Source organism: Globicephala melas, chromosome 14 (assembly GCF_963455315.2).
Source record: "Globicephala melas chromosome 14, mGloMel1.2, whole genome shotgun sequence".
NCBI lineage: Eukaryota > Metazoa > Chordata > Mammalia > Artiodactyla > Delphinidae > Globicephala > Globicephala melas.
The window spans coordinates 15,453,225-15,460,550 of NC_083327.1; positions in this window are offsets into that span (position 1 = coordinate 15,453,225).

Below are 7,326 nucleotides of genomic sequence, written 5' to 3' on the forward strand. Positions count from 1 at the left end.
ACGGGTTCGTGCCCCGGTCCGGGAAGATCCCACATGCCACGGAGTGGCTGGGCCCGTGAGCCATAGCCGCTGAGCCTGCGCGTCCGGACCCTGTGCTCCGCAACGGGAGAGGCCGCAACGGTGAGAGGCCCGTGTACCGCAAAAAAAAAAAAAAAAAAAAAAAAAAATCGAAAGTCCCTTCAGGAGGCCATTTGGATTGTCTCAAGGATAAGCCGTCGGCGACGGAGATCTTGGGAGAAACTGAGGGCTGTAAAATTGGCTAGGAGACACCCCAGGGGCCTCTTAGGATCTTGTCTCGATTGTGAGGTTCCCATGACCCCCAGTCTGTCCCTGAGTGATTGGAGAGGGAGAGAGGCGTCCCTGGTCTCAGTCTCCAATTCACGGCAGGTCAGAGGGTGGTCAGGCGATTGGGACGTCTCCACAGTTGCCCGAGGCCCGGAGAGAGGACGGAGGTACCTGACGCGGCCGCGATTAGGGACAGGGAGTCCGGTGGGCCGGGACTCTGGGGGTCGGAGGGAACAAGGGAGGGGGACTTAACGCCGTTTTCTGCCGGATCGGGTGGATGAGTAGAGGGTTCCCTGGTTGTCTCCTGGGGGAGGGGAGGAGCGGCCCGCGCGGTAACCCGCGGGGCTTGATACCCCTCCCGGATTTCGGCACCAAATGTAAGGTCGGATCTTAACAAACGGCACCGCGAAACAAAGGAAAGCTTCAAGTGAGCTTTATTAGGGAGCGCTCCCGGGCGAGGTTCACTGGTCCGAGAGAAAGGGGCCAGAGAAGTTGCACCCGGGTGAGGCTTGGGCAAGATTTTATAGGGGAAGAAGGGAAAGGGGTGTGGTGAATCCGGGAGGGCGCAGGGTATTCCTTATTTGGTGGTCTCTTCGGGTATCGTGGCAGTATCCGGTGCCGGTTGCATCAGTCTTGGGACCGTTAGTCCCGCCCCTCGAAAGGCGGGAAGCTGGGTGGTCCGGAGAGTTTCGGTCTGATGCAACCTGTGAGTCTGATTGATTGCGTTCCCCTGCCTCGGGCCAGTTGGCCTTACAGCACCTTTAAGAGAAAATATTTCCTTGCATTTTCCAGCTCTAGAGGTTGCCCACATTCCTGGCTCCCTTCCTCCATCTTCAAAGGCAGCAACGTTTCATCTCTCTGGCCATTCTTCCTTGTAACATTTCCCTTTGACTCTCTGATCTCTTTTTAGCCTCCCCTTCCAATTTAAGGACTCTTTTAGTTACATTGAATTAATCTGGATAAGGCAGAAAAATCACCCTTTTTAAATGTCAGCTGATTGGAAATCTTAATTCCATATGCAATCTTAATTCTATTTTGCCATATAATCTAACAGTCCATATAATCTAACATAGTGACAGTTTTCCTGGATTAGGACAAAGACATCTTTGGGGGTTCATTATTCTGCCTACCACAATACTATAATCTTATTGCAGAGTACTTCCTCAAAGATATCAGACTCCCCTTCTATAAGGGACTGCTAGTTGGGTGAGAAGCCATGACTATGTTGACAGTTCAAATAAGCTGACTGCTTACCATGCCTAGAGAATATTTGTTTATACACAGGCATACCTTGGAGATATCACAGGTTCAGATCCAGATCAATGCAATAAAGCGAATACCACAATAAAGTGAGGGACATAGTTCTTTTAGTTTCCCAGTACATATAAAAGTTACATTTACACTTTTTACTGTAGTCTATGAAATGTACAATAGCATTATATCTAAAAGACAATGTACATACCTTAATTTTAAAATACTTTATTGCTAAAAAATACTAACCATCATCGGAGCCTTTAGTGAGTCATAATCTTTTTGCTGGTGGAGGGTCTTGCGCCAGTGCTGATGGCTGCTGACTGATCATCAGGGCGGTGGCTGCTGAAGGCTGGGGCAGCTGCAGCAATTTCTTAAAATAAGACAACAGTGAAGTTGCCACATTAGTTGACTCTTCCTCTCACTAACGATATCTTTGTCACTTACAACACCCTTCCATAGAATTTTACTCACAGAACTTTCAAAATGGCAGCAGTCCTCTCAAACCCTGCCCCTACTCTAGCAGATAAAGTTACATAATAGTCTAAATCCTTTATTTTCTTTTCAAAAATATTTGTAGTATCTTCACCAGAAGTAGATTCCATGTCAAGAAACCACTTTCTATGCTCATCCATAAGAAGCACCCCCTCACCTGTTCAAGTTTTATCATGAGATTGCAGCAACTCAGTCACATGTTCAGGCTCCACTTTTTTTTTTAACATCTTTATTGGACTATAATTGCTTTACAGTGTAGTGTTAGTTTCTGCTGTATAACAAAGTGAATCAGCTCTATGTGTATGTATATCCCCATATCCCCTCCCTCTTGGATCTCCCTCCCACTCTCCTTACCCCACCCCTCTAGGTGGTTGCAAAGCTATTTCCACCACATTTGCAGTTAGTTTCTCCAAAATCATCCATGAGGGTTGGTATCAACTTCTTCCAAACTCCTATTAATGTTGTTATTGGGACCTCTTCCCATGAATCACTAATGCTTCATGGCATCTAGAATGGTGACTCCTTTCCATAGAGTTGTCAATTGACTTTGCCCAGATCCATCAGATCCACTATCTATGTCAGCTATAGCCTTATGGGATGTATTTCGTAAATAATAAAATTTGAGAGTCAAAATGACTCCTTTATCTACAGGCTGCAGAGTGGATGTTGTGTTAGCAGGCATGAAAACAATATGAATCTCGTCGTACGTCTCTATCAGAGCTCTTGGCTGGCCAGGTGCATTGTCAGTGAGTAGTAATATTTTGTAAGGAATCTTCTTTTCTAAGCAGTACGTCTCAACAGTGGGCTTAAAGTATTCAGTTAACCATGTTGTCAACAGATGTACTCTCATTGAGACTTTGTTGCTCCATTTATTGAGAACAGGCAGAGTAGATTTAGCGTAACTCTTCAGGGCCCTGGGATTTAGGGAATGGTAAATGAGCATTGACTTCAACTTCAAGTCACCAGCTGCATTAGCCCCTAACAAGAGAGTCAGCCTGTCCTTTGAAACTTTGAAGCCAGGCATTGACTGACTTCTCTTTGGCTATGAAAGTCTTAGATGGCATGCTCTTCCAATAGAAGGTTGTTTTGTCTGCATTGGAATCTACTGTTTAGAGTAGCCACCTTCATTAACTATCGCAGCTGGATCTTCAGAATAACTTGCTGCAGCTTCTACACCAGCACTTCTGCCTTAATGTTATGGAGACAGCTTCTCTCCTTAAACCTCATGAATCAACCTCAGCTAACTTCAAACTTTTCTCTGCAGCTTCTTTACCTCTCTCAGCTTTCATAGGATTGAAGAGAGTTAGGACTTTGCTCTGGATTAGGCTTTGGCATAAGAGAATGTTATAGCTGGTTTGATCTCCTAACCAGACCACTGAAACTTTCTTCTTATCAGCAATAAGGCCCTTTCACCTTCTTATTATCATGTATTCACCAGACGAGCACTTTTAATTTCCTTCAAGAACTTTTCCTTTGCATTCACTTGGAAGCCTAGTTTTTGCCCTATCTCAGCTTTGTACATGCCCTCCTCACTAAGCTAATTTATTTCTGTCTTTTTACTTAAAGTGAGAGCTGTACAACCCTTCCTTTCATTTGAACACTTAGAGACCATTGTAGGGCTATTAATTGGCCTAATTTCAATATTGCTGTGTCTCGGAATAGAGAGGCTTGAGGAGAGGGAGAGAGATGGGAGAGAGAGGGAAATGGCTGGTTGGCGGAGCAGTCAGAACACACACAATATTTATCAGTTAAGTTCACAGCCATCTTATGAGGGTGCAGTTCATGTTTCCCCAAAGCAATGACAATATGGTAGTCACATCAAAGGTCACCCGGTCACCATAACAAACATAATAATAATGAAAAGTTTGAAATATTTTGAGAATTGCAAAAATGTGACACAGAGACATGAGGTGAGCAAATTGCTGCTCGAAAAATGGTGCTGATAGAATTTCTCCATGTAGGGTTTCCACAAAACGTCAACTTGTAAAAAACACAATATCTGGGAAGCTCAGTACTGCAAAGGGCAATAAAACCAAAGACACCTGTAGATGAAGTAGCACTTTAGTGAACTGACCATCTGTTTCATTCCTTGGCTCACCGTAAATCAGAAACCACTCTCATAGATTCCTTTACGTCAAAATACTCTTATCTCCACCTTATCCATGATGCCTATCACAGTGTTGGTGACCACATTGTTTCTCATGGCTACTTACTCTTACCTGGACTCCTTGCTCCAGAATTCCATCATCTCTTTTGAATTCAGGAAGTTCATTTTAAAGGCAGCATTTCACACTATCAGTCCTAGCCTAAGAGACAGCCATCATGGAGATTTTATGGATGCCGTCTCTCTTGTTATTATTTAATTTTGTAATGTTTTAGAGAGTGGAGTGTCCACTGGGTCCTCCTGGTGGTTAGAGTCAAGGAAACGCTGTTCTATTTCTACATAATAACTTCAGTCCACTACTTGCATCTCTCTGTCTTGATTGCTTCCTACAAATTATGCCAGGGAAATTCTGTCGTTGAAATTTTATTGAATTGAAGTCATCATTAAAACCATGATTCGGTCAATCAAACTAATAACCTGCTGGGTCACTTACAGCTGTTCGCAGTAACACATTAAATCAAGAATCTTGGGGACTTCCGGGAAGATGGCAGAAGACCAAGACGCGGAGATCCCCTTCCTCCCCACAGATACACCAGAAATACATCGACTCCTGGAACAACTCGTACAGAACACCTACTGAACGCTGGCAGAAGACCTCAGACCTCCCAAAAGGCAAGAAACCCCCAATGTACCTGGGTAGGGCAAAAGAAAAAAGAATAAACAGAGGCAAAAGAATAGGGACGGGACCTGCACCAGTGGGAGGAAGCTGTGAAGGAGGAATGGTTTCCACACACTAGAAGCCCCTTCGCGGGCGGAGACTGCGGTGGGGGGGGGGAGCTTCGAAGCCGCAGAGGAGAGCACACCAACAAGGCTGTGGAGGGCAAAGCAGAGAGATTCCCGCACAGAGGATCGGTGCCAACCAGCACTCACCAGCCCAAGAACCTTGTCTGCTCCCCCGCTGGAGCGGGCGGGGCTGGGAGATGAAGCTCGGGCTTCGGTCGGAGCGCAGGGAGAGGACTGGGGTTGGCGGCGTGAACACAGTGTGCAGGGGGTTAGTGTGCCACGGCTAGCCGGGAGGGAGTCCGGGGGAAAATCTGGACCTGCCGAAGAGGCAAGAGACTTTTTCTTCCCTCTTTGTTTCCTGGTGCGCGAGGAGAGGGGATTAAGAGCGCTGCTTAAAGGAGCTCCAGAGACGGGCGCGAGGCGCGGCTAAAAGCGCGGACCCCAGAGACGGGCATGAGACGCTAAGGCTGCTGCTGCCGCCACCAAGAAGCCTGTGTGCGAGCACAGGTCGCTATCCACACCCCCCTACTGGGCAGCCTGTGCAGCCCACCACTGCCAGGGTCCCGTGATCCAGGGACAACTCCCCTGGGAGAACGCACATCAGGCCTCTGGCTGGTGCAACGTCACGCCGGCCTCTGCCGCCGCAGTCCCGCCCCACACTCCGTGCCCCTCCCTCCCCCCGGCCTGAGTGAGCCAGAGCCCCCAAATCAGCGGCTCCTTCAACCCCGTCCTGTCTGAGGGAAGAACAGACGCCCTCCGGCGACCTACACGCAAAGGCGGGGCCAAATCCAAAGCTGAACCCCAGGAGCTGTGAGAACAAACAAAGAGAAAGGGAAATCTCTCCCAGCAGCCTCAGAAGCAGCGGATTAAAGCTCCACAGTCAACCTGATGTACCTGCATCTGTGAAATACCTGAATAGACAACGAATCATCCCAAATTGAGGAGGTGGACTTTGAGAGCAAGATTTATTTTTTCCCCTTTTCCTCTTTTTGTGAGTGGGTATGCTTCTGTGTGAGATTTTGTCTGTATAGCTTTGCTTCCACCATTTATCCCAGGGTTTTATTCATCCGTTTTTTTTTCTTAATAATTATTTTTTTATTATAATAAATTTATATTTTATCTTTATTTTACTGTATCTTCTTTCTTTTTTTCTTCCTTCCCCCCTACCTCCCTCCCTCCCACCTTCCTTCCTTCCTTTCTTTCTTTCCTTTCTTTCTTCCTACTTCTACTAATTCTTTCTCTCTACTTTTTCTCCCTTTTATTCTGAGCCGTGTGGATGAAAGGCTCTTGGTGCTCCAGCCAGGAGTCATTGCTGTACCTCTGAGGTGGGAGAGCCAACTTCAGGACACTGGTCCACAAGAGACCTCCCAGCTCCATATAATATCAAACAGCAAAAATCTCCCAGAGATCTCCAACTCAACACCAGCACCCAGCTGCACTCAATGACAAGCAAGTTACACTGCTGGACACCCTATGCCAAACAACTAGCAAAACAGGAACACAACCCCACCCATTAGCAGAGAGGCTGTCTAAAATCATAATAAGTCCACAGACACCCCAAACACACCACCAGGCGTGGACCTGCCCATGAGAGAGACAAGATCCAGCCTCATCCACCAGAACACAGGCACTAGTACCCTCCACCAGGAAGCCTACACAACCCACTGAACCAACCTTAGCCACTGGGGACAGACACCAAAAACAACGGGAACGAACCTGCAGCCTGCAAAAAGGGACCCCAAACACAGTAAGTTAAGCAAAATGAGAAGACAGAAAAACACACAGCAGATGAAGGAGCAAGATAAAAACCCACCAGACCTAACAAATGAAGGGGAAATAGGCAGTCTACCTGAAAAAGAATTCAAAATAATGATAGTAAAGATGATCCAAAATCTTGGAAATAGAATAGACAAAATGCAAGAAACATTAACAAGGACCTAAAAGAACTAAAGATGAAACAAACAATGATGAACACCACAATAAATGAAATTAAAAATACTCTAGATGGGATCAATAGCAGAATAACTGAGGCAGAAGAACGCATAAGTGACCTGGACGATAAAATAGTGGGAATAACTACTGCAGAGCAGAATAAAGAAAAAAGAATGAAAAGAACTGAGAACAGTCTCAGAGACCTCTGGGACAACATTACATGCACCAACATTCGAATTATAGGGGTTCCAGAAGAAGAGAAAAAGACTGAGAAAATATTTGGAGAGATTATAGTTGAAAACTTCCCTAATATGGGAAAGGAAATAGTTAATGAAGTCCAGGAAGCACAGAGAGTCCCATACAGGATAAATCCAAGGAGAAATACGCCAAGACACATATTAATCAAACTGTCAAAAATTAAATACAGGGTGGGACCTTGAAAATGGCGGAAGAGTAAGACGCGGAGATCACCTTCC